At 45.1% G+C, this 27,336-nt stretch overlaps 1 protein-coding gene across 6 annotated transcripts in view; it reads left to right on the forward strand.

Moving 5' to 3' along the window:
• LARGE1 (LARGE xylosyl- and glucuronyltransferase 1) overlaps nt 1-27,336 on the forward strand; it is a 631,116-nt gene that overhangs the window by 57,902 nt on the left and 545,878 nt on the right. For 2 of the 6 annotated variants that reach the window (XM_025399705.1, XM_025399700.1), the window contains exon 2: nt 7,490-7,552. The exons of the other annotated variants lie outside the window; for them this stretch is intronic. The gene's annotated coding sequence lies outside the window, so the exon portion shown is untranslated. The remainder of the gene's footprint in view (nt 1-7,489; nt 7,553-27,336) is intronic. 6 annotated transcript variants of the gene reach the window in all.

Below are 27,336 nucleotides of genomic sequence, written 5' to 3' on the forward strand. Positions count from 1 at the left end.
TGTTCCACGGTAGAGGTCAGCAGTGCTTTATGATAACTGTGCATCCAAACGTGTGCTGTCTGCTGGGCTGGGCCTGACACCTACAGCTGTGGCTCTTTCAGAAACTGTGAACCAACCTGGGGGTGGGCCAGGGGTCTGGGTCAGGAGCAGAAGTGGGTTAAAGGTGATCGAGCGAGACATGTGAGAGAGTGAGTGAGAGAGGCCTGCAGGATGAGGCCACATCAGGAGTGCAGTCCAAATATAGGCAGTGATTGTGAAATTCAGGGACTGCAGGCTAAGAGTGCTGTAGATTCTGAAAGTAGTAACAGGGAAAATGTGGCCATGGGCCTCTGGGGAAAGCCCTGTTCTGTGGGCTTTGGCCACTTAAATCTACGTGTCTTCTGCCACTGTGCGCTGACTATCCATCTGCCCATCTATCCATTCATTCATCCATCAATCCAGCATTTGAGTCTCTATTCTATGCATGGTATTGGGGATAGTGTGGTAAACAGGGCACCATCCCTACCCTCAAGGAGCTTACAGTCTTGCCTGGTAAAACGTACAGAAGTACGCATTTTTGAAAAAAGTAAAGGAAGAACACTTAGGCGCTCTCCACTCCAGGGCCACCTGCACCTTGCCTATGTAGCTTTCCCCAGCAACACGAAGCCAGCATTGGTCTCTTTACTTCCCTTCTTGTCTTCATCGTGTATGTGCTTAGTATCTGTATTGTGCTTTGGGCTATTTATTTATATCAGCGTAGCACTTTATTGCATCTTTGTTGTAAATAACCTTCCTGAACATAGGGGCCTACATGTCTTCACTGGGTCCTGGCTCCATGGTAGGCGTGGATGGGGGCTCCAGAATTATTGAAGTAATTGGGAGCCCCTTAAACCTGCAAGGAACCTTAATAGTCCTCAGTGGTCTGAAGGGTCTTCTTGACCTTCCCTGCCTCCCAACTTCCTCCTGTCTCTGTCAGGTCAAGACTTTACTTGCCTGGTAGGTTCTGTACAAACCATTGCCAGGCAATGGAAGAAGAAAGGGGAACTGCACACCTCACTGGAGATGGAAGTTCCGTGGTGCTTGTCATAGCTCCATATGCCTCACGTTCACCTGGAAACATGGGAGGCATTAGTTAGGCCAGATTAACAGATGTGGGATGTTGCATAATGACTTTGCCTTCTAGTGAAACTGCAGTCCAGTGGGAGCACGCCCCAGATATTGGCCTCCTCAAAACTCTGGGTTACTTTTAGTGTCTTCCAGTTCAGGAACCACGATTTTCAATTTTTTGAAAATGAAAGTACTCCTATCTCCTCTCATTTCTCTCTTTTTTTTCTTTTTTTCTTGAGCTAGAGTCTCACTCTGTCATCCAGGCTGGAGTGCAATGGCACAATCTTGGCTCACTGCAACCTCCGCCTCCTGGGTTCAAGTGATTCTCCTGCCTCAGCCTCCTGAGTAATTGGGATTACAGGTGTGCGCCACCACACCCGGCTAATTTTTGCGTTTTTTTTTTCAGTAGAGACGAGGTTTCACCGTGTTGGTCAGGCTGGTCTCGAACTCCTGACCTTGTGATCTGCCCGCCTCCGGCTCCCAAAGTGTTGGGATTGTAGGTGTGAGCCACCGGGCCCGGCTTCTCCTTTATATTTCTAATAAAGTTTATCTGAGCTTATAAGGTCTTCTAGAAATGGGGATGGCATTGTCAGCTATCCCCTGGCCCTTCCCCTGAGACAGAAGACTGTTGGGCAAGCTGAGAGGGCAGGGACCCCACCGTCTTGACCGCTAAAGGAAATAAAGACGACAGCATTATTGAGCGCTTCTCTGTGGTGAGTGCTTTGCCTTAATTACCTGATGAGGTTGGATTAACCTCCATTTCAGAAATGGGGGAAGTGAGGCTTGCAGAGGTGACACGCCTGAGATCAAAGAGTGACTGAGTGGCAGAGCGGAGACTTGAACCCTAAACTGTCGGCTCCCGTGTTCCTGTCTGCCACGGTGCTGTGTGAGAAGAGGGAACGGTGAGTTCCCTGCTGAGGCTCAGTATGGAGGCAAACTGCTTTCTGCAACACATTCCTATGCTTTTGGGCAGCTTAATTGACTTCTGTGCCTCAATTTTCTCATCTGTGAAAGAGCATAATAATAACAACAATAATAATAATAGACTAGAAATTGGCCAGGCCCTTAGCGAGGACTCAGTGCGTGCTACCTCTGATAGATACTAATATATAGGTATAGTAGAAACATCAATCATCAATATTGTTTTGACTGTTTTTACCTCTGGTAGCAATTTTGACTACGGACTGCCCCTTTTTTGTTAATAGATTTGTTGGGTCAATGAAAACACAGCTCTCACAAAAAGAGCTTATGTTTTATAACACCAAGCCCACAAACTAACGTCATAGTGGCCCACGGGGACATGTGACAGAGCTGGGATTGGAACCGAGACCTGTCTGGCCTCTGTGTCCCCACACCGTTTCCCCTGGGACCCAGGTGTCCGGCCGGCCCTCCGCGTCCTGTGTTCCTGGTGATTCTGCCCTGGCGGTCACAGTGTCAGGTACACCCACTCAGAGTGGGTTTATGATACAGTTATGAAGGAGCCCAGGCCTCAACACTGGAAAAGACGAGATTGCAGTGTTGTTCAAGGCCAGGAGCCTCTCTGCTCAGTGACTGCCGTCAATCCTCTTTCGTGAGAAGATCGCCTGTATTGTTCAAGATGTTCAGATATAACCTCCCCCAGGAAGCCTTCCCTGATGACATACACACCTCTGTCGCAGGCTCCCAGGTGGGGTGAATAGAGTCTTCCTTTGCTCCCGTGGCAGCTTACGGGATCTTTGGCAGGCTTTTCCGTGATGTTTTCTTCCCAGGGGTTTGTGTAGCTTGTCTTCACCACTTGCCATGAGCTCTCGAGGACAGAGGATGTGTCTGCGTTAGAAACGTCTGGTTCCCGCCGGGTGCGGTGGCTCACGCCTGTAATCCCAGCACTTTGGGAAGCTGAGGCAGGTGGATCATTTGAGAGAGTCAGTAGTTTGAGACCAGCCTGGCCAACATGGTGAGACCCTCTCTCTACTAAAAAAAAAAAAAAAAATGAGCTGGGCATGGTGGCATGTGCCTGTAATCCCAGCTACTCGGGAGGCCGAGGCATGAGAATTGCTTGAACCCAGGAGATGGAGGTTGCAGTGAGCCGAGATCATGCTGCTCCAGCCTGGGTGACAGAGTGAGACCTTGTCTCAAAAAAGAAAAAAAGGAAACGTCTGGTTCCCAAAATCCACTTCTCTTCTACTGAGGACACAGGAATGGCCCCCTTCCCTGCCCCTTTCTAGGGCCATGAGGCTCATTCTGACTGAAGGGCAGTGAGCAGAAGTGAGTTGCATCATCCCAGTGAAAACATTTATTTGCTGGTGCAGGAGCTCCTGGGGCTGGCGTGAAGTTCTGGGGGGCAGGACTGAAGAGTGGCACCAAATGCTGCGTGGGAGAGTTCTTCAGATTTGACAGTCAAGGATCTTCATGGCAACATGGAGAGGCCAGGCTTATCTGCATGGCCATTCTGTGGGTGAGGAGCCTGAGGCTTAGTGAGGTTAATTGCTTGTCCGAGGGATCTTGTGCAAATTCCATGGCTTGTTCTATGGCAGTATGCTACCATTCGCTGTTGTGATTTCTTGTTGTTGCTGTTAATTGTAGGCTAAGGGTGTGTGCGTGTGTGTGTGTGTGTGTGTGTGTGTGTGTGTGTGTAGGTGGGTGAGGAGTGGGAGTGAGAAACAGCTAGCCGAGTTGCAGTGCTTGGTCCTCTTGCAGAGTGGGTGTTAGCAAAGGCTGGCATGCTTAGCCCAGGTGGTGGCTGCACTCGGCCACCAAGTTAACGGAGGGAAAAACGAGTTAGCTGTTATCTCCTCACAGATGTCAGTTTTCCTTTAATGTGGAGCTTGGGGGAGAATACCAAGATGGAACTGTGCTTACTGACCTTTTCCTCGCCACACAGATGGGAATAAGGGGAGTGGAAGAAAAGGAGGAAGAAGAGAGGTATTCGAGGCAGAGGCTGCCTGGGCGATGCCGCTTCCTTACCCACTCTCAGCCTAAGGGATCCTTGCCCACCCTGAGATTCAGGGATGAAATCTCTCTAGCGACAGTGCCCAGGATTGCATTGGGCAGGAGTGTAGGCTTCACCCTCCAAGGACCTTGCTGAGGGTGTGTGGATGTGCGGGCTAGGGTCATGGCTGTGGTGGCAGTGCAGTGGGTTATCAGAGAGGCCTCCGGCTGGCCGGGCCCACAGTGTTCCCCGTGCTGGCTCCTGCTTGCAGGCAGTTGCACCATTCTAGTTGTTGTGGGCAGCTGGAGTTGAGGACTAGCCCAGGAGGGTCAGGGTGGTGGCCTGGTAGTTTGCACGTGTTGGTCTTGCCCCCACGTTGCCCTGGTGAGCACTGAAGTCATGTTTGTGTGGGCCAGGCATTCTCCTGATCACCGTTGCATGCCCATCCTCAGAAGAACGCCCTCTGAGGTGCTGATCACCACCACCTTCACAGCTCAGGACGCTGAGTGTCAAAGAGGCTAGGTCACTTTCCCGAGGCCACGCTTGCTGCTGAGTAGAGAATCCAGTGTGGAGCCAGGACACTGTGACCCTGGAGTTCTGAACCACTACGATTGCCCCTCCAGGCATTTAACTTCTCTGGCCACAACTTTATTTCTTATTCTGAAAACAAAGACAGTGGGAGAAACAAATGTTCATTTGAACATCTATGGTATGCCAGGTGCTATGGCTAGATTGTGTACATTATTTTATTTAAGTCTTATTTCAAGCCCTGGGGTTAAGTATCAGCTTCTTGACTTAAAAAATTCAAAAAAGGCCAGGCGTCGTGGCTCACACCTGTAATCCTAACACTTTGGGAGGCCGAAGCAGGAGGCTTGCTTGAGTCCAGGAGTTCAACACCAGTCTGGGCAACATAGTGAGACCCTGTCTGTACAAAAAAAAAAAAAAAAAATTTAATTTAACAAAAAACTTAAAATATTTTAATTGTAAAATACACATAAGATTGACCATCTTAAATATTTTGGGGTGGACAGTTCAGTAGTGTTAAGGATCTTCAGATTGTTTTGCAGCCAATCTCCAGAACTGTTTGGATCTTGCAGAACTGAAATTGTGCATCCTTTGAACAAGAACTCCTTATTCTCCCCTCCTCCCAGCCCCTGGCAAGCAGCATTCTCTGTGGGTTTGTGACCTTATATGAGTGGAGTCACACAGCATTTGTCCTTCTGTGACTGGCGTATTTCCCTTAGCATGAGGTCTGCAAAGTTTATATCACGTGGTGTAGAGTGTGATGATATTTCCTTCTACTGTATGTATTTGCCACATATCACATTGGTTTGCCCATTTACCTGTTGCTGGACACGTCCTTGATGAATCTTACATGTCATAATGGATTGCTTCCAGCTCCTGGCTACATTTTGTTGATTTCGTTAATCACTCAAGACCAAGAAAACACACCTGGATTTAAGCCCCCCGGTCTCTGTTTGATACCCGATTTCTGACTGCTTTTTACTTCCAAGGATCCTCCAGCTTTAGGAGTTGAGAAGAATTTTATACTAATATGGCCTTTGTGAAGCCTGAAACTGCTTTGGGCCTGTTGAAAACTCCCCTTTTTTTCTGAGTCACTGCTCAGACAGCACTTCTTCCAGAAGCCTGGTGGGGACCCAGTTTGTACCGCCAGAGGCCACAATGTGAGACAAAGGCTTTTTGTTTCTATCTGTTGGGTGCCCATTGTTTTCCTAGTGTCACTTCTTCATCTGCTGAATCTTCTTCCAAAACTCATGTGTTTGTTTCCATGTTTTAAAAATGACTATGATGAGATGTCATTCTGAAATTAGGAAGTACAGTAATACAACATTATTATCATGATATAGGTTTGCATTTGTAAGGTGAGCTCCCTTGAGGCTAGTCATTTTGTTTTTAAATTAGACTTTAAGTTCTGGAATGCATGTGCAGAATGTGCAGTTTCGTTACACGGGTATACATGTGCTGTGGCGGTTTGCTGCACCCATCAACCTGTCGTCTACATTAGGTATTTGTCCTGATGCTATCCCTCCCTTAGTCCGCCACCCGCCGACAGACCCCGGTGTGTGATGTTCCCCTCCCTGTGTCCATGTGTTCTCATTGTTCAACTCCTACCTATGAGTGAGAAGATGCAGTTGGTTTTCTGTTCTTGTGTTAGTTTGCTGAGAATGATGGTTTCCAGCCTCACCCATGTCCCTGCAAAAGACATGAACTCATCCTTTTTTATGGCTGCGTAGTATTCCGTGGTGTATATGTGCCACATGTTCTTTATCCAGTCTATCATTGGCATTTGGATTGGTTCCAAGACTTTGCTATTGTGAATAGTGCCACAATAAATATATGTGTGCATGTGTCTTTATAGTAGAATAATTTATAATCTTTTGGGTACAGACTCAGTAATGGAATGGCTGGGTCAAATGGTATTTCTGGTTCTAGATCCTTGAGGAATCACCACACAGTCTTCCACAATGGTTGAACTAATTTACACTCCTGCCAACAGTGTAAAAATGTTCCTGTTTCTCCACTTCCTCTCCAGCATCTGTTGTTTCCTGGAGGCGAGTCATTTTTTCTCAAGCCCAGGTCTTAAGCAGGTAGCTGCCCTGGGTGTGCAGTAATATGGTTTATGGTGTCAAAGGCGAGATCTCTTGTGTGATAGGCCAGAGATTCTCTCTGATGCACTCGATTACCGTTTTCTATTTAAAATAGGCATTTTGTTTATGTAGGAGAGCATTCATTACTAATTACTAACGTTTACCGATAAACAACTCTAAGAAATATTTCAGTAAGTGTTTTGTTAGTGTGTTTCCTTGAAAACTTAACTGCAAGTGAACATGTAATTTCACTTGGCCTTTTTCTGATTGCGTCATTTCTTGCAGTTGCATGTCCAGTGGGACTATTTATTGAATTCTTGCCTTTTGGGGCTTCCCAGCTGTCTGGGTCTCAAAAGCTCACAATGGATTTTTTTCTCCTGCCCTTGAGGAGAGTCTGTTTCTTTTGGCTTCCAGCTTAGAATAAAAGAGCCTCTAGTCTGTCTGCCCCATGAACCTTCCCTTAAAAGATGTTATTTTAGGCCGGGTGCGGTGGTTCACCCCTGTAATCCCAGCACTTTGGGAGGCTGAGAAGGGCGGATCCCTTAAGCCGAGGAGTTCGAGACCAGTCTGGCCAACGTGGTAAAACCTCGTCTCTACTAAAAATACACAAATTAGCTGAGCCTGTAATCCCAGCTACTGGGGAGGCTGAGGCACAAGAATCACTTGAATTCAGACGGCAGGGGTTGCAGTGAACTCAGATCACGCCGCTGTATTCCAGCCTGGGCAATAGAGCGAGACTCTGTCTCAAAAAAAGAAAAAAGAAAAAAAAGTTATTTTAGCTTTTTCTGCTTGCTCTTGGAAAAACAAAAATTAGGGAGCAGAGGGGAGACAAAAAAGGATAATGACAGGTTCATCTGACCTTAAAGAGGCCTTGTCTATTTTTCAGAACCTACATTAAGAACCAGATTCAGATCCATCAGCCGTTTGTAGAGCACCTGTCGTGAGCCAGGTAAGATGTGTAGCGTTTTCAAAGCTGTTTTATTAAATCCTCACAGAAACCTTTGCAAGTTGCTGTTTTTCAGCTGGGCAATCTGTGCTGAAGTAAGCTACCTCGCTTGGCTCACACGGCTAAAAGTAGAAGCACCAGCCTAGGGCTTGGCGTTGTCCGCCTCTAAGTTTAGGGCTGTAATCTGGTTCTTCCACCAAAGAAGACACAGTGGCTGCCTCAGAGGGATCTGGAAACGGGATCTAATTTCCAGTTCTGGTGGGATTTCCCCTGTGTCTTCCTCTCTTGACTGATGATCAGTAGATCTGTTTATCACTCCTAGGAGCTGCGCCTTGCGGCTTCATTTCAGCCTCTTCATGTGGACCTCACCGAGGCTCTGAGGGGGAAGTGGCTGCTTAGACCCACCACCCTCCCACCCAGCTTGTTCTGTCAGGAAGGGTTCCGACCCTCTTCCATGGAGAGGCATGTGACTGTCTGGGTGGAGGACATTTCCAGAGGAGGATGGCCCCCTGAGAACTGGTCCGGGGATGGCCACAGTTCAGCACTCTGGTTGGATTCTGCACATGAAACATTTTGGAATCTTTTCAGTGGAAGTTTGGCTCTTGGACAGCTCTCTTCTGCTGTCCCCTGAATCCCCTATTCCTACTGAGGTCAGAGGCCATTTTTTTTGTGCATGGTCATCACCCAGGTGCCAGTGTAGCGCTGGGTGCCCGGGAAGCCTCCGGTAAGCAGCCCTGAAGTGAGGGGTGCGTCTCAGGATGCCAAGACTTGATCCCGACTCCATCATTTATTGTGCTAGTTCTCTTAACCTTTTAAGTTTCAGTTTCGTTGTCTTAATAAAAAGGGGGCATGTGAAGAGATGACAGTAGTCCTTTGTGGTTTGCTGTAAGGACTCAATGAGCAAAAAACGTGTCATGAGGGGCAGGTATGGGCTTTATTAATTTTTGTATCCTGAGGTTGGTATTCACTCCATATTCATCAGAATGATGATGAAGAAGGAAGGAACCTCCACTCTGAGTTTCATTTGCCCCGTTTTGAAAACTAAGATACTGGTGTTAATCTGTGGTTCCTGGCGGGAGAGGGCCGCTCATCAGAAATTCCTGGGGGCCTTTCCCCGAAGCACAGGACCAAGCCCCACCCCTGAAAGTCTGATTCCTGCCATCTTGGCTGGAGTGTGGCACGTGGGTTCTGAAACATGGGTCCTGGGGATTGTGCTACACAGCCCTGGTGAGGCGTGATGGACCCTCTAGCCTCTGAGTTCTCTCGCCCGATCCTTTCTGGGTTGGGCAGATTGGGGGCACACGGAGTGTCTAGCAAATGGTTAGGGTTCTGACAGTTTCCCACTCCACCTCTCTACCTCCCACCCATTCTTCAAGGCCCCCTTTAAATGGCACCTTCTCCAGAACGACTCCCCGGGCCTTCTAAGCTGGAAAGTGCTCTCGTTCTCTCTGCGGAGTGCCCCGTGGTCCTGCCCCTGGGCTTTTGTAATGCTGCAATCAGCCATAAGCTTGTGGAGGGCACTGCCTCGGTTGATACAGCAATGACACCCCACAGCACCTTTGCCGGGGCTCTTGCATCCAGTTGGCATATCATATATATTTATGTATGTCAGCAATACATTTATGAATAACTGTTTCAACAGCTATCTCTTTGGTTTTATAAATCACAAGTGCATCTCCCAAGATTCCTTCTGTTTCTCTTCAGATCAGTAACACAGAATGGCTTTGTTAAATTGGTCCTTTTTTTTTTTTTTAATAAACTGGAGACACTTGGGGAGAAAAAAGTGATGTACTCTTCCTTTGTAATTAGCTATGATGATGAGACTATCTTTTCCATTATGTTTTATTTTTACTTGCCTTGGAATTTATCAAGTGGCCTCTTTTCTATGAAGGTTACCCTTCAAGTAAGTAAGGGAGCTTGATGAGAACACTGGGGGATTTACTTTGTACTTTTTTAAAAATAAGACTCATGATGGAGAAGGCTGATGTGAGCTGATGGTGAAAGCTCAGCCTGGAGCTATAAAAAGGGGGTCTCTGAGCTGAGAAACTGAAACCGATCCTCCACGATCAAGATTTTTTTTTCTGCCATCAACTGCCGAAGTAATTAATAGTCACTTTTATTTTAGAATTTGTTTTATGTATTTAACAAAGCCTGCTGAGTAGCCCTTCATGGCTTCTCTTCATACCCAGGGCAAGGTCCTTTGTTTTTCTTTTCTTTTTTCCCCTTAAGTGCATTTATAATTGCATTGATCAACTCTGACTTTGTGATATGCCAGCTCCTTGAATGTGATCCTCATTTGATTTCATATTTTTGATGCAAATGGATCTTGGAATCCATTCTAGAGTGCTTTGGTAGATTTCTTAATCCACAAGAGGCAGTTTAGCTTGTTCAGCCTCTACAAGGACTGTCTGGTATGGCCGGTCTGGGCATCTGGCTGGCCACGAGCCTGCCCAGTAGGGACTCGGTTAGGACCTGCTGAGAGCGGTTTCGCTTTCACATTTGCTGCTTCTTGTCCACAGCTGAACTGAGAGGTGTTCTCGGGGATCCCTAGAGTACTGAGAACAAAGAGCAGAAGGAAGAACTTGCATCCTTCTATTTTCCATCCATTCAGTGACTATTTACTGCCTGCCCCAAGGCAGGTTCTGAGGATACAGCAGACGGCACAACAGGCAGTCCCTGTCCTTGTGGACGTGCTCTGGCACCAAGCTGTTTCCAACTCAGCACATGTGGGAAAGGAACTGGCATTTTTTTCATATCCTTGCTATCTTCGGCATATGTGGGCATACTTATTTAAACCTCACAACTCTCTGTGAAGTAGGTATTATTAAGGGTTCTGTAGGCCACGTGTATCTGTGAACATCATACTGGTGTGTGGTGTTTTGCATAATAGAGCTATGAAATTATGCAGCTGGGGTTTGAAAATAAACCCTGCCTTTTGCCATCTAAATGTTGAACAAGGGACTTAAATGCTCACAGCCTCCTCCTCTTCCCCTATTTTGAATGAGGCTAAAGGTTGGGCCTCTTAGGATCTTTTGGTAGTTAACACTTTGCAGGTTGGCGTGGATACACACAGGTATTGTAAACCTGTGTGTGCTTGGAAAACAGAGGCTCTTTCTGCCTGTGATTCTGGAGTTACTTCTGGATTTGATCCTATACAGAATGCTCTTATATCCTGTTCATTATAGGGAAGGAAGCTTGTGGCAGGGAATCTGGAGACCCACGTTCCATCTGGTTCTGCCCGCAAATTGTGTGTTCTCGGGCAAATTCCTAGACCTCTCTAGTTCTCAGTTGTTGCATATCAGAAATGAGACAATGGTGCTGATTTCCCTTTGGATTAATTTCTCCTTGGATAAATTTCTCTTTGGTGGCTTTGTTTGGGCCCCCCTCTTCATTTCCATCAAGACTTCTCATGTTTAAATTTCACATGGTGGAGGGCTTGCCTGGTTGCCTCACTGATCACTGTGACCCTCGCCTGGCATTCCCAACCCTCTTTACCCTGTTCTGCTTTTTCTTTATTTTCATAGCACTATAGCACTTACCACTTTCTTTTTTTTTTTTTTTGGAGACGGAGTCTCGCTCTGTCGCCCAGGCTGGAGTGCAGTGGCGCAATCTCCGCTCACTGTAACCTCCGCCTCCTGGGTTCAAGCCATTCTCCTGCCTCAGCCTCCCAAGTAGCTGGGACTATAGGCATATGCCACCACACCTGGCTAATTTTTTTTGTTTGTTTGTTTTTAGTATAGATAGGGTTTCACTGTGTTGCCCAGGCTAGGCTGGTCCTGAACTCCTGAGCTCAGGCAATCTGCCCGCCTCGGCCTCCGAAGGTGCTGGGATTACAAGCGTGAGCCACCGCGCCCAGCCTTCATAATACTTACCACTTTCTAACAGACTGTATGCTTTTAAAAATTTATTGTGTTTATTTTTATAAACAAAAAAGAAATGTTACCTTTACTGGAATGTAACCTAATTAAGGAGTGAAATCTTTATTGATCTTGTGCCCAGACCACCTTGAGACCATGAAGGGCTGCTCAGGAGGCTTTGTTAAATATAAAACAAATTCTGAAATAAAAGTGACTATTAATTACTTCAGCAGTTGATGGTAGGGAAAAAAAAAATTGATCTGGGAGCATCTGTTTCAGTTTCTCAGCTCAGAGGCCCCTTTTTGTAGCTCCGGGGCTGACCTTTCATGGTCGGCTCATATCAGCCTTCTCCATCATGAGTCTTATTTTTAAAAAGTACAAAGTAAATACCACAAACAGGTATTGTGACTTGTGGAACAAGTTGTCGAGAAAATTACAAAGAATAGTTCCTTCTGCTGCTATTTGCTTAGAGCCGGCCTGGCTCTAATAGCTACGGCCCTTGTGTGTTCTTTTCTTGAGCATAAAGAGTTTCGCAGAATATGGACATAGGATGGAGCTACTCTATATTGGTGATAGAACAAGGCAAAAACAAGACCGCGCAATCATCAACACGGAGCACAGATAAAAGCAAGATCCCTGCGAGGCACAGAAATGACCAAACATTCCCCAGTCTCAGCTCACATGAATGTTTCTTTACCGATTGTGGCTTTAGCCTCATTCTGTTCCTCCTGCCTCTTAGATAAAAATTAGGAAGCTACGTCATCATAAAATTTCTGCTCTGTTGACAGCACCCAATTCAGAGCAAAACTATGTTTCCCTGAGCCTACCCCTAAATCACTGAACACAGTCCAAATTGTATAATGAGCTCCTCCTGACATCCTCTTGCTGAGATATCTGAAATTCTGCCTGGCATCGTGTCCACCTTGTTGCAGTCAACCAATAAACCCAACTTTGTTTGACTCCAGGTATGTTCCTGGTAGTCTTCAACTGGGGCCGGTGGCACAGTCGCTTGGTGAATAAAACCTTGTCATAGGCATCACTGTAGAAATGTGTAGGTTATTTTACAGCTGAATGGTATTGAATAGACTCATACACAGCTTAATTGGAGAGCTGAGTCACTTGATAATTGTGGAAACAGCAGGATGTGACAGAAGGCGGAAATGCAAAGGTTGGGTAAGTGTGCCTCGAAGTGAGTAAGTTGAGAGAAGGAGAAAGCCTAGAAGTCTGGGGTGGTAGAGAGGAGAAGGTGGGTAGGGCTGGAAGAGATAGTGGGGTCTTGAGTAAATCGCTTGTTTAGGAGTCTAGACACCCAAGGTCTTCTCCTGGATTTACTGCATATGAGCTCTTAACAACTCCAGTAGTTAGGTTTTTCATTTGTAAAAAACAGGGTCCATCATCTCTCCTCCTTATCTCACATAGTAGTTAATTTGTGTGAAACACCTTATAAAGTGTGCTGTGCTGGAAAAGTATAAGGCCTGGCTCTAATTGTGGAGAGAATCAAAAAACACGCAGTTTCAAGGTGTTTCACCCATAAGCTAGTTGCTAAATGATCCCTCTCTGTCTTCCACCATCCAAACTTTAGAGATGAGGGTTGCCATAGGAACCTTGTCATTATCATTCAGCAGCTATAGTCTTGCTTTGGTGGTGTATTTTTTTTAAGACTGGTTAGGTTACTTATAGGGTCTTGGGAGCATGAGTGTGGTGGGAGGGGCATAAGAGAGAGGCAGGGATAGAATTAGAGAAAGGAGCCAGCAAAACCCTTGCCCCATCAGATGAAGGGCCTAGGACCCAGCTGCTACCTTTACACCCTCTGCCCTATCCCCCTCCACTCTGAGTCAGACTTGGTTGTTCAAGGATTTAAATGGGAAAATGTGTTAGCCAGATTATCCTTCCAAATAAGGTTATAAAGTCTACCGTATTAAAGAGGGGAAGATTTCCTTCTGTGGAATTTCAGATCTTGATAATAATCATGGTGATATTAATAATATGACTGTCTGTCATTTATTAGGTGTTTGTTATATGCTGGACACTGAATTCAGCATTTGTGGGTGTTGCTTCATTTAGTACTTGAAATAAATTCATTGTTATCCTTCTTTGCAAATGAGGAAGCGGAAACATAGAGGTTAAATTACCCACCCACAGTCACCAGTCAGCTGGCCTCACAGCACAGAATTGAACTAGGTCCTTCTGACCTCAGGTGTGGAAGACTTAAGACTCTGCTCCCTGGTTTCCTTGCAGATAATCCTGGGCTATGAGAACTATTATCTAGGATGCTCATCTTTTAGATGGGAAAATAGGGGTTAGAAGAAGTGAAATCCCTGTTTGAAGGCCATGTTATTGCTGCTGCTGGTGGTAGGTCCTGGGTGAGGCCCGAGATCTTCTGATCATTAGTCCAGACAGTGAATAGGACTTTTCTCCTGATGGGTTTAAAATATGAGTGGTTGTGGTCGCTGGCAGTTTCCGCAACAGAGGTATGGTCCTCCTTTTACTTTTCTGTGGAAAAGGCCCTGAAGCTACAGAACCAGATTATCTGGTCTCTCATTGCACCTCTACCCGCTAACATCCATCTGACCCTGGGCTCCTTCTTTAATCTCTCTGTCCCTTTGTACTTCCGTGTATGGAAAATTGGGATAACAACTGTACCTATGCCTTAGTGTTGTAATAAGAACTAAAGGAGGCTGGGTGCAGTGGCTCACACCTGTAATCCCAGTACTTTGGGAAGCAGAGGCGGGTGGATCGCCTGAGGTCAGGAGTTTGAGACCAGCCTGGCCAATATGGTGAAACCCTGTCTCTGTTTAAAATTAAAAAAAAAATTAGCTGGGCATGGTGGTGCTCATCTGTAATCCCAGCTTCTTGGAAGGCTGAGGCAGGAGAATTGCTTGAACCTGGGAGGCGGAGGTTGCAATGAGCCAAGATTGCACCATTGCACTCCAGCCTGGGCAACAGAGTGAGACCCTGTCTCAAAAACAAACAAACAACAAAAAACTAAAGAGATTAATATGTTGAAAACTCATAGCCTGGCTATGTTAACCGGAAAACTCATAGCCTGGCTATGTTAACCTACATAACCGGTAGGTTTTGAGTAAGGAGTGCCTGTTAATAATATATCCCATCCCTCGTTTGAAGGATGTAATCCTCATTTGAGTTTTTTTCAGTAGACCGGAGCTCCTGCCTGGGCCCCGTGGAATTAATATCCTCTGAGATACATGGATACTGTTGACGTTATGGTGAAGATGGTGAGGTGTTGGGAGGCGGAGTGGAGAGGGACTGATTGATGTAAAAATGACATGAGCTTGCTAAGGACACCCAGGTGGTTGAGATGTTCTGTGAAGTGGGCCTGTGTGTCTGCTGGACCTGGAGTTGAGGGGACAGGTTTCTTTTGATGCAGTGTCTTATCCTGGGGTGACTCTGGGAGGCAAAAGCATTGCCTATTCATGAGACTGATGACATACTATCATTCCTAGACCAGAAATGGTGCAAGAGCAGAGACGATTATCCTGCTTTTCTTTCTCTACACAGTCCCTGTGACAGAGAAGGTGTCTGCTGAGTGAACAGGCCAAGAACTGTTCTCCAGGACTGAGTGCAGATGAAATAGGGGGTATAAACCCATGAAGAACAATGAGGCAGAGGGAGTGAAGGGGGACAAGCTGGGGTGGAGGAAAAAGAATTTGCCTTTATTATACAATTAGCCTTTTCGATTCTTTAAGAGCTTTAGGAGGTAGTGAATATGGTCCTCCAGTCTACAGACCAGAAGAGGCATCTCAGGCAAGTGATTTGCCCAGTACTAGTTAGGGTTGGATCAAGGACCTGGACCCAGGTCCCTCTCTCTGCCTCAGAGGCCCTCTGGGATCCATTGAAGGGACTTGTCTTGAGTAATTAACTGAATACTGGTTTATTCAGAATGAGGGGTCTTTAGTTGGGGAATAATAGGCTTGTCTTTGGTGAAACCACTGGGGTTTTTGGGTCCAGTGTCTGGCAGTGTGCAAGGAGCCTGGGGCATCTTTGTCACAATGTGGCTTCAGGAAGAGCCCTCCTTCCCTTCCTGAGTAAGGCAGAACTTGAGTCAGGCTGGGGTGGGCTCCTGTTGTGGGGACAGGTTACTGTGAGTGCTGGAGGGAATGACTTTTAGGCTGAGTCATTCAGTGGCCTGCGGGGATGCAGGGCTGGGGGTGGAGAGAGAAATAGAGGTGCTGGCCCAAAAGTCTCAGTGCCTGCCCTTTCTTACCCCAGGGCCCATGAGCCTGGTTTAAAAACCACTTATCCACCACCTTGTTTTCATTCTCACTCACTGAGTCCTTGAGATGTAAGCGTGTTGGTGAGAAAAACTATTGCGGTGGCTGAGATGTGCTGGGCGAAAGATTTTCAACTAGTCTTTTCCTAATAAGCAGCGACTTGTTTATATTCTGAGCTTTCACAGCAGCATTCTAGAAAAAAAAAAAATACGGAGGACTCAAAAAAAATGTACTGCCTGATTTAGTTTTGATTGCTCATGTCTCTGGCTTCTTTCACGGAACTATTAATTGACTATAGGGAGTTGCTGCTTTTCGCACAGTAAGCTCCTAGTCATGAAGCAAAATGGTGACATTGATCATTTTGGGGTCCCTCAGACTCTGGCAACGTTGAAACAGGCTGTCAGTTTTTTTTTTTTTTTGTAACCACCAGTTAGCATGAGTGGGGGTGGCAGAAATTACCAGTTTGATTTTTGATCAGGGGCTATGGCTTATACTTAAGCTATTTGGAGGGAGGAGAAAGCATGAATGAGTGAGTTAAGGCAGTAACAAGATGGAGCCATGCTGGGTTTTTAGGCAGTTGTTTCAAAAACAACACAAAGTAAGAAATGGTGAAAACCAGGAACTATTTGACTTTTTCTGGTTTACAATGAGAGAAGAAAGATGTTTGGGGAGTTTTAGAAGACTTGAGTCTGTTGCCTAGTAAGTACCTCGGGTGGCGTCCTTGTACAGATCAGTTCACAGTATACCACTGCTTAGAAGTGGACTGGATTTAATGGGACTGGCTATTTATTCAGCAACAACTTATTATTCACCTTCTATGTATAAAGCACTATTCTGAATAAATGTCTTCTGAATTGTTAGAATCTCAACTGTACTCAATATTGTTACCATGTGAAGCATATCTTACGGAATTCCGATTTTTTTTTTAAAAACTATTACTCCCGTGTCATTAAATGAAAAGTTTCAGAACAATGGTAGTTGAATGCAGTTTGGGTAAAACTGTGAATATCTAATGTTCTATATTTGTGTATGCGTGAAACATTTCGGAAGATAGGTGAGATGCTGTAAAATAATCAGTCTAATGAAGTCAGTGTTTTAATCTGTGGTTGCCAGCATCACCAAAGAAACAACCAGATGTCATGTGCCTCTCGATCTGATGACTTGGATCTGATCAGGACCCTCCATCTAGCTGGGAAGTCACAGGAAATACACGGAGGGCAGAGACGCAGGTTAGATGACAGAGACGCTGTCATGAAAATTCAGACAGCAGAGAACTCTGTAGAAAAACAACCCTGTTCTTCATCAAGGCAATTGTAAGGGGGAAAATTTGATGGTGCCAGTGGCTTGTGGATGTTAGATGAAGTTAAGGAATGAATGTTCTTTTCTTAGTGTGGTAATGAAATTGAGATTTAAAAATAAAGGTTTTGAAACCATTAGGACCAAGATGATAGTATATTGGGGATTTGCTTGAAAGTAATCGCGGGGTTGGGGGAGAGGGAGTCATGGGAATGAGTAGGGTAGAGAGGAGACAAGACGGTAATGATCATGACTTGATAATTACAGATACCGGGTCACAGATATATAGGGACTCTCTTTTTTTTTAATGTTTTTAACATTTCTCATAATACAAATGTTAAAGGAAATAATGATTTAGTCTGTTTCTTAGCCATTTCCTAAAGATAGGCATTATAAGGTCCGTTATAGGCCGGGTGCAGTGACTCACGCTTGTAATCCCAGCACTTTGGGAGGCTGAGGCGGGTAGATGATCTGAGATCGGGAGTTTGAGACCAGCCTGACCAACATGGAGAAACCCCGTCTCTACTAAAAGTACATTAGCCGGGCGTGGTGGCGTGTGCCTGTAATCTCAGCTACTCAGGATGACTGAGGCAGGAGAACCGCCTGAACCCGGGAGGCAGAGGTTGTGGTGAGCCGAGATCGTGCCATTGCACTGCAGCCTGGGCAACAAGAGTGAAACTCTGTCTCAAAAAATAAAAATAAATAAGATCCATTATAAGTAACATCCTGGAATTTTTCAACTTGATGTGATGCTCGAAAGAGGATGTAGTTCCCTAACATCATTCCATAAACTTCTAGGATTCTGGGTTTCCTGGGGGCGGGGGAGGTAAGGGAGAGAGACTCAGGTCAGTGGGACTTCAGAATCCTGTAAATACACTTCAGTCACAGATGCGTCACCTGTACATTTTAGATCTTTGTGTTTCCCAGAATATTTTGTTGGGGACAAAAAGGGGGCTTGTTATTTACAGAAAGAAAAGTTTGGGGCCAGGTGTGGTGACTCACGTCTGTAATCCCAGTACTTTGGGAGACTGAGGTGGATGGATCACGAGGTCAGGAGTTCAAGACCAGCCTAACCAACATGGAGAAACCCCGTTCTCTATTAAAAATACAACATTAGCCGGGCGTGGTGGCGCATGCCTGTAATCCCAGCCACTCAGGAGGCTGAGGCAGGAGAATCACTGAGCCCGGGAGGCGGAGGTTGCAGTGAGCGGAGGTTGCAGTGAGCCAAGATTGCGCCACTGCACTCCAGCCTGGGCTACAAGAGCCAAACTCCGTCTCAAAAAAAAAAAAAAAAAAAAGTTTGGAAACCACACTCTTGTTTTATGAACAAGGCAACCAGAGCACACAGAGGGGAGGTGATATACCCAAGTTCGCACAGCAGGCAAATTGCCAATCCTCAGACCGCATGGCAGCTGTTCTTACACTCTTCAGTCACGCCAATCCCCAGTCATTACCCTGTAGACCTCTTGCACAGGGGCCCCAAGGAAGATAGGTCACCTGCATGCAGGCTTCCAGTGCTAAGTGGAAGCTGTGCTGAAATGGAAATCACTTTCTGCGTTCAAAGCACCGAAAGGAAAGCCCCATTGGAGATGCACTTACTGCATGCTCCCAGCTCCCAGCTTGCTCTTTTACTAAACTCCCTGTGCCAGGGAGCATTGTAGCAGGAGGAAGACATTGAATTTGGGAAACAAACAGTCTCACTGGGACTCTTCCTGGGCTAGAAAACCTGTACGTTGAACACTTAATCATTTTTAGTGCTTGTTTCATCTGCTGCTCATGTTTATTTGCCCTCAATAAAACCAAGAAACCTTGGAGGGTCTCAAGAGGTATCCTGTCTTTCAGGGTTAGGGACACTGTGGAGCACAGTTAGAATCTAGGGTTACAAGTGTTGTCTGTAAATCGGAGGGTTTCCATTTTTTTTTGTTTCTTTTTTTTTTTTTTTTTTTGAGATGGAGTTTTGCTTTTGTCACCCAGGCGGAGTGCAGTGGTGCCATCTCAGCTCACTGCAACCTCTGCCTCCCCGGTTCAAGTGATTCTCCTGCCTCGGCCTCCTGAGTAGCTGGAATTACAGGTTCCCGCCACCACACCCACCTAATTTTTTGTATTTTTAGTAGAGACGGGGTTTTACCATGTTGGGTAGCCTGGTCTTGAACTGCTGACCTCAGGTGATCCCCCCGCCCAACCCCGCTTGGCCTCCTAGGAAAGAAAGGAGATGAGTAAACTAGAAGTGGGAGGAAGGGCGCCGGGAACAGACTGTGGGGACTGAATTGTACATATATTCTCTTACGGCCTTGTTAGACTAGTGGCCTTTAAACTTCTTTTACTGCATTCAAACCTGCAGGATAAGGCTTGTTTTCATCAGTAACATTTTAGTAGCGGTTTGGCCAGGTTGTGGATACAGGGAGGGCTTGGGGGAGGGGTGGGACCTCTGGGGAGGATGGTGGTGTCCCACTAGAGGGTTTGAGTGCAGTTTGAATAAACCCCCATATGCATTTTGGATCTTCCTGCATGCTCACTACTTTTCCTCTGTCTACCTCTGTTGAGACCTCTTTAATTTTTAATCATTTATTTATTTATTTATTTATTGAGAGGGAGTCTTGCCCTGTCCCTCAGGGTAGAGTGCAGTGGTACGATCTCAGGTTACTGCAAACTCCATCTCCCGGGGTCAGGCGATTCTCATGCCTCAGCCTCTGGAGTAGCTGGGATTACAGGCATGCGCCACCATGCCCGGCTAATTTTTTGTATTTTTAGTAGAGAAGGGGTTTCACCATGTTGGCCAGGCTGGTCTCGAACTCCTGACCTCAAGTGATCCACCCACCTCGGCCTCTCAAAGTGCTGTGATTACAGGCATGAGCCACTGAGCCTAGCTGAGATACCTTTTAGTTTCCTAGTTTGACCTTTGGAGCAAGGCCCTTTAGCATTATGGGGAATACTTAGAATTGAGTTCAGGGCTGGCATCCATCCACTGGAGGCATCATTAGTCATTTTAATTTTTAATGAGTACCCACTGTGTGCTGTGCTCCTGGGTTTCGGGGATGGCTAAGATCTAGTCTATACTTAAAAGTGCACAGTCTAATAATATAATGAAAAACAATGCATAAGAGATTAATGTTATGACATTTTTGTTCTTTGCCAGTTATCCAGGCAAATGTTGTGCTTATGTTTGGGCATTTACTTAATCTTTGCAACAGCCATCAAGAAGGGTTATCATGAATAACCCCATTTTACAGATGGGACACCAAGGCTTGGAGAGATCATCTAACTTGCATGAGATCTTAGAGGCAGTAGTAAGTGTTGGAGACAGGATTTAATGCTAGGCAGCCATCTCCAAAGTACTTTTTTTTTTTTTTTTGTTTAAAGACGGAGTCTTGCTCTGTTGCTCAGGCTGGAGTGCCCTGGCGCAATCTCAGCTCACTGCAAGCTCCGCCTCCAGGGTTCAAGCCGATTCTCCTGTCTTAGCCTCCCAAGTAGCTGGGATTACAGGCACATGCCACCACAACGGGCTGATTTTTGTGTTTTTAGTAGATGCGGGGTTTCACCATGTTGGCCAGGCTGGTCTTGAACTCCTGACCTCATGTCATCCACTGGCCTCAGCCTCCCAAAGTGCTGGGATTACAGGCGTGAACCACCGTGCCCGGCCCAAAGTGCTGATTCTTACAGCCACCCTCTCTGCCTTCCAGTCTGGAAGGGACATGCTCCCGACCCATTGCGGTATAATGAACATAGCCACAGAGATGTTCACATGCACGGGGCAGTGGGGAAGCAGAGTTCACCCATTCACAAGCAGGGAAGATAGAACGGAAAATCAAGGACAGCTTGACAGAAGAGATAAAGCCTGGGTTGGGTTGTGAGGATGAAAAGGAATGTCTACCAGCAAGGCTAGGAGTATGGAAATCCAGGGTCACATGAACAACATAGACAGGACCCCAGAGGAAGAAAACAGATGCCTTGTTTGGAGAACTGTAGGTGTTTTTGTGTGTGTGTGTGTGTGTGTGCTAGAATGGGAAATGTGAGTGAGAGAGAGCAACAGGTAAAATGCTGGAGAAATTCTCAAGGGTAACATCCCAGCTGCCCTCCCGGTTAGCAGCCATTAGCAGCATGTGGCTACTTTAAATGAGTTGAAATGAAATAAAATTAAAAATATAGTTCCTTAGTCTCAATAACCACATGCAGCTAGCAGCCACCATATTTTAGAGCACAGATGTAGAAAACATACATCATGACTGAAAGTTCTGTTGGGCAGTGCTGGGCTGAATATTTCCTTATTTGGCTCACATCTGTCAAGCAGCACCTGGTGTTTTTTGACACCTGCACACGTCAGGTTTCAGAGGGGTTTGCTTTGTTTTGGTAGAAGAGCCTGCACTGGCTGCTTAGGGCCACAGTGGATGTGCCAGAGAGATTGAATGTATAGTTAGAAGCAATGTACAGTTGCTCAAGATATGAATATTAGTAACTTTGTTTTTTTTTTTAGCACTGCTTAGATGAATATATAAAAATCCCAAGAAATATGTTATTTCCCCTCTAAGCCAGCAGAGCTACTAGTTTTATTAAACAGACAATGGCAAATCTATTTTTAATTTTATTTTTTATTAAAAAATGCCCTACTGCTTGAGATTCTAATCTCTAGCTGAATAATAAGTGTCATTTTCGAGTTGCAAATCGCCAGAGCAGTAGCATGCGTCGAAGGCACTTACTAAATAGGATTCGGTGCTTTACGTCCATGTAGAGACAAAAATAGGTCAAAAAGCCTTTCCCTTTTTCTTTTGAGTACAGTGTTCTGACTTTCCAGATGGTAAGGAACCATTTAGAACTATAAAGGGATTTTGACTTCGATAACAGTAACCGTGTTGAATTTAACAAACTTTCTATTTTGTAAGAGGCTTTCTTTGAAGTCCTGTCGGCAGTTTGTTAATATTTTAGACTGTTATTTGTGACCAAGAGATTCAGTTTGGAGGACTTTTTGTGATTCACCCGTGTGTTTTAAAATAATTTGCCACTATTTTTGGAGCGCTTGGTCCCGGGAGATTTGTGCATGAGTCCTGATTTTGTCTCTTAGTCGCGGTGTGACTCTGGGGAAGTGTGTGCTGAGGATCTCTTGGCTTTCTGACTTTGTATTTATTCACCCTGCTCAGTTTTCCCAGGGAGACCCGCACTCACACCCACCCATTAGCACGTGGACTTTGGTGGAGATGATATTGTGCAGGGCTTCGCGGGGAGACGTAGGACTCAGATTATTCCTGATACTGGCTTTTAGTAATTGGCTTAGAGGTGGTTTCATGACCTAGTTGGAGCCCATAAGACGTGATGAGACTTTTGTTGGGGCTGTTGAGAGGCACATGTGTTCTTTTCCACTGGCCTTGAACCTCAGAGGGTAGAGCTGCGGATATTGTAGCTCTATCCAACCTAGCAGCTGCCTTGCCACTGCGTGATGCCTGAGTATGAAGTCCGTGTGGATGAGAGCAGAGCTGAGAGGTGGAGAGGGACCAGGCCACCTCCTGGACCCAGATCAAACCTTGCCAGAGGGTAGATTCTCCTCTGGATCTTACAGATTGTGAACTATTCAGTCCTTTATTTTGCCTCCGTTAGTTTGAGTTGGATTTTCTGTCACTTTCATTGGAAAGCTCCCTCGTAAACTCTGAAACCTTTTTTCTACATTTGTAAGAGGAAAAAAAAAAATGAGAGTAACAGAACAGATGCACCTTGGCTTAGTATAGATTGCATCCTGCTAAACCCATCATAAGCTGAAAATATCAAGTTCAGAATTTGCATTTAATACATTTAACCTACATTACAGCATGGTTTAACTTAGCCTACCTTTCATTGGCCTGTATTTGGGCAAAATCATGCAACCTAAGCCTAGATATATTGAATACTATACTGAAAATGAAAAACAGAAGGGTTATGTGGGTACTCAAGTATAGTTTCTATTGAATGCATACTGCTTTTGCATCATCATAAAGCTGAAAAGTCAGCCAGATGAGGTGGCTCATACCTGTAATCCCAGCACTTTGGGAGGCTGAGGCGGGTGGATCACTTGAGTCCAGGAGTTCGAGACCAGCCTGGGCAACATGACGAAATCTTGTCTCTACAAAAACTAGAAAAATTAGCTGGGCATGGTGGCATGTGCCTGGGGAGTTTAGGCTGCAGTGAGCCATGATGATGCCACTGTACTCCAGCCTGGGTGAGTGAGTGAGTGAGAGAGACCCTTTCTCAAAAAAAAAAAGCTGAAAATTCTAAGTCAGATTATCCTAAATCGGGGACTGTCTGTACTTGCCTTATACCTTGGGTTGCTGTAAAGATGAAGGAGGCCAATAGATCCAACAGCACTTTAAAAGTGGTAAAATACTAGATATTTGCAAGAAAAGATGCCAAAACCTTTCACACCAAATTTTGACTCTTTGTGTTAGAAATAAATCAACAATGTAGTTTCACAGCTCCAAACTAGTAGAGATTAAACGGTATCACTCTCAGTATTTTGCCAAAGTGAGTTGGTCTCCAAAAATAGTTTTAAAAGGATATATGTATACAGAGTTCTTAAAGACGGGAAGTAAGACTGCAGCAGGATTTCTTACTCATTTTTATGACCATTTTTGTTTTTTTAAAAACAAGGTCTCTTTTTGTGCATGGATTCTATTATTTTTCCTAGATTTTACAGTGGGGGGATGTGCATTTTCTTGAGGGGGTGCCGATTTGGTGCAGTGCTATTTTGCATATATTATTAAATCAAATAGTTTTATAATTGAATATGAAGTAGGGCAAAATCCTAAGCGTAGTTAGTATGGATGTGCGTTTCCTGTGTATTCATTTTCCTGTATTGGTTTACATAGTTTCCTACCACCTTCGATTCAGAGGCGTTTTAGAGGCATTTTCTCTAATGATCTGGCCCATAGATAATGACCTCATGATCCATAAGTAAATGGGATCAGCAGAGTGTTATGTCTCCTACAGCAGAAGGTGCCTGGGCTTTAGGGTTGAACGCATCTGGGTTTGAAGCCTGGAGCCCCTATATTCCCTGGGTTCAGGTGATCTTCTCCGGAACAATGAGGGGCATAGTTGCCTATAGTAGGTATGCATGAAAGTTAGATGAGGTGACGTAAGTCAAAGTGCCTCATACCTGGTAGGTAGTTAATAATCGCTTTTCTTATTTTTTTTAATTAATGTAAACGTGTGGTTTGAAGGCAGTCAGTCTATCTCTAGGGAAATTAAGAATTTTATTCAAAGAATCAATTGGTCCCCGTAGCATTCATATTTTAATTCTTTAGGTACTAAATCTTATTCTCACTAGTTGTTCTGTGTTTGTAATCTATACAGGCTGTGGTAGAATGAGAATGTTCTCTATTGGCATGCTAGCATATGGTCACTTACTTGTTCAGTTATTTATTTGTTTGTTCCAACATATGTGTAAATGGGGATCTTCTCTGCCAGGGGTTGAGGAAAACAACCTTTTTTTCTCTCTGATATGGTTTGGATGTTTGTCTCCTCCAAATCTCATGTTGCAGTGAAATCCACAGTGTTGGAGATGGGGCTGGTGGCAGGTAACTGAATCATGGTGACTGATTCCTCATGAATGGGTTAGCACCATCCCCTTGGTGATGAGACAGTTCTCACTCATGAGAGATCTGGTTGTTTAAAAGAGTCTGAGACCTTCTCCCTCGCTCTTGCTCCCACTTTTGGCATGTGACATGTCTGCTGTTCTTTCACCTCCCGCCATGATTGTAAGCTTCATCCTGAGGCCCAGCAGATGTGGGTGCCATGCTTCCTGTACAACCCTGCGGAACCATGAGCCAATTAAACCTCTTTTCTTTATAAATTACTCAGCCTCAGGAATTTCTTTCTAGCAATGCAAAAATGGATTAATATATTCTCCTAAATTATTTCTTGACTTTTTGGTAGGTCTGTGGACTGGGCTATTTCTGAAGCCACTGTGTAGGTAAAGCATTGTTTGCTATTAGAAATTCGACATTCACTTCCTCTGCTGGCAAAGATTTTTCTATTATGGGAGTAGTTCATTCCTTTCATTTTTTTCCTCCCCTGATATAAACAAAAAATGTGGAGAGCTGTCATGGGTAAGATGGATTTGTTTAATTCTGCGGACACCATCAGGGAGACCCAGGAGCCCTTGCATGGGGGAGTGAGGGAGATGAACATCATCTCAGGAAGAACTTTTAACCTCTGGAGCTCCCCATCAGTAGGATGGACTGTTCCAGAATGCAGCTGCGATCTACTGCCAAAGATGTTTTATTAGGATAGAAATCACTAAAGGACAATTATTTATTTATTGTTTTTGGGGACAGGGTGGAGTACAGTGGCACAATCATAGCTCACACTGCAGCCTCAAACTCTTGGGTTCAAGCGATCCTCCTGCCTCAGTCTCCCAAGTAGCTGGGACTGCAGGCACGCTCAGCAATATCCAGCTAATTTTTAAACTTTTTGTAGGGATGGGGTCTCGCTCTGTTGCTCAGGCTGGTCTCAAACTCCTGGCTTAAAGCAGTCTTCCCACCTTGGCCTCCCAAAGTGCTGGGAATACAGGCATGAGCCACTACACCTGTCCAATTTTTTAAAAAGCATTTTTTGAGATCCTAGTACTGTATGAGTCACCAAAGATTGAATAGACGAGATTTCAGCAGCCAGTCAGAAGCTTGAAATTCCATATTATTAGAGATCGTGTTGGGGTAACGACTGAGAGCAAGAGTTGGCACGCTATGGGTCAGTCTGTCTTCCTGTAGCCCATGAGCTAAGAATGGCTTTTACATGTTTAAAGTGTCCAAAAAAAAATCAAAACAAGAGTACTGTTTTGTAGCACGTGAAAATTAAATTTCAGTGTCCATAGAATAAGTTTTCTTGGCACACAACCGTGCCTGTTTCCTCTTATCTGTGGTTGCTTTCCTACTACAGTCATTGAGTTGAGAGCTGCCAGAGAGATGGTATGGCATGCAGAGCTTTCGTGATTTACTATCTCACCTTACACATAAAAAGTTTGCTGGCCTGTGTTCTAAAGTAGAGTATCCTTAACTTTCCCACCCTGAAACTTTGTGGAAAATGATGTTTGTTCAGCATACTGGGATAAATGGATGATACCTTGCTGGCCTGGGGCTGAAGGCACCACCCCAGCACACCCGAGGCTCATTTGCTGCAGAGCCTGTAGAAGTTCTCACTGACAGCCGGCTGTGGACTTAGGTTTCAGCCCGACCTGCAGCTGTTTGATACTAACATGCCCACCTGGGTCAGCTCTTCTTCTGAGGCATTTTCAAGATGCCTGGACTCACATGATCATAGTCATCTATGTAGCTAAGTCTCACAAAGGTTTTCGCAGTTTACAAATGCTTTTCACTTAGGGCTGCTTGCTTTTTCTCTGTTTTCAGTGGTTACGTTTATCTCTCATAATTCTTTTGGTCCTGGTCTCTCTCCACTTGAATTAGCCTTTCTTGAAGATGCTAGGGCATGTATGAAAGTGTTTGTTATTAAAAAATTTGTAATGTTGCAGGGGGAGACAGGACAGGATATATACACACCCCCACATACATATATACACGTATATATACACACATATATGTATACCATATATACATGTGTGTATATATCCTATTCGTATCCATATATATACGTATGTATGTATGTATACATATATATGTGTGTTTATGTGTATGTGTGTATATATGTAATACTCCATATATATATGGAGTGGCATGTGAAAATTAAATTTCACTGCCCGTAAATTAAGAGTATTACAAAATCCCTGTGCCTTTCGCATTTTAATCACAATCATGGATGTAGCAGTGGGACAGGAGGCTGGAGAAGACAGAGCCAGACCTTACAGAGTTAGCTGGAGGCAAAGCTCAGCCTCCCCCACGGAGCTCACAGAGCTCATTCTCCCCCACAGAGGTCCCGTGTGCTGCCTGGGCTCTAGCTACATCTTCTGTATTGCTCGGTTTTACTACACTTACTATTCTGGGATTCACGTTTGGGCCCATCTCCCTTTTCGTCTTCAGTGTGTTCATGGCAAACTGCTATTATCTGAACTGGCTTATTGAGTCTCTGTTTCTTGTGATCAGGGCATAATGGTAGTTGGTACTTACAGTGTTCCAGGTCTTGTCCTCACACTTTACATGGATTAATTTTTTTTTTTTTTCCCCAGTAAGGTAGATAATGATGGCCATCCCTATTTTACAGATAAAGAATTGGAATCACAGAAAGGTTAAGTTACTGGTCTAGGCCACCAACTAGGAAATGAGAGGACTGAGGCTGGAACCCAGGTGGCTTGTTACTGAAGCTCATACTCTTTGCTACCTTGGGCTGCCACTTGAAGCCATGGAATGCAGCTGAGATGCCTGGGTGTGGAACTTGGTGGGAACAGAGGGAACATTGAACTGTAGATGGGTGGCCAACCTAGATAAGTGAGATT

This window comes from Theropithecus gelada, chromosome 10, assembly GCF_003255815.1.
Source record: "Theropithecus gelada isolate Dixy chromosome 10, Tgel_1.0, whole genome shotgun sequence".
NCBI classification, from domain to species: Eukaryota; Metazoa; Chordata; class Mammalia; order Primates; family Cercopithecidae; genus Theropithecus; species Theropithecus gelada.